This window comes from Cryptotermes secundus, unplaced genomic scaffold (assembly GCF_002891405.2).
Source record: "Cryptotermes secundus unplaced genomic scaffold, Csec_1.0 scaffold305, whole genome shotgun sequence".
NCBI classification, from domain to species: Eukaryota; Metazoa; Arthropoda; class Insecta; order Blattodea; family Kalotermitidae; genus Cryptotermes; species Cryptotermes secundus.
In genome coordinates this window covers 49-639 of record NW_019734353.1, presented here as the reverse complement: position 1 = coordinate 639, position 591 = coordinate 49, and positions in this window count along the sequence as shown.

Below are 591 nucleotides of genomic sequence, written 5' to 3'. Positions count from 1 at the left end.
TGCAGTCAGCGTCAGGCTGATGCTGTCTATTTTGATTTTTCTAGTGCCTTTGACCTCGTGCCCCATACTTTGCTCATGCATAAGCTCAGCTCCCTTGGATTTTCTGATGGATACCTTAACTGGCTTGGCAGTTACCTAGCTAATAGGAGATCTCGGGTCCGTGTGTCTGATGCTCTCTCCCGGCCTCTTAGAGTAACTTCCGGGGTGCCGCAAGGCTCTGTCCTGGGGCCCCTTCTTTTTAATGTATTCATTACTGACCTCTGTAATTCGATAAGACGTTCCCATTTTCTAATCTTTGCTGATGATCTCAAAATTTTTTGCACCATAGACACTCCGCAGGATTGCCTCTTACTTCAAAATGACATTCATCACGCCAGTGACTGGTGCTCTGCCAACTCCATGAGTATTAATATGAACAAAACACGTGTTATGTCATACTCAAGGAAGACTAATGTCCTGCTCTATGGGTATCAGCTTTGTCGTACTGCTGTTACACGCACCAGTTGCATTAAGGACCTAGGTGTTTTCTTTGATTCTAAATTATATTTTCAAAATCATGTTGATTTTTTGTATTCTGAATGTATAAAGCTG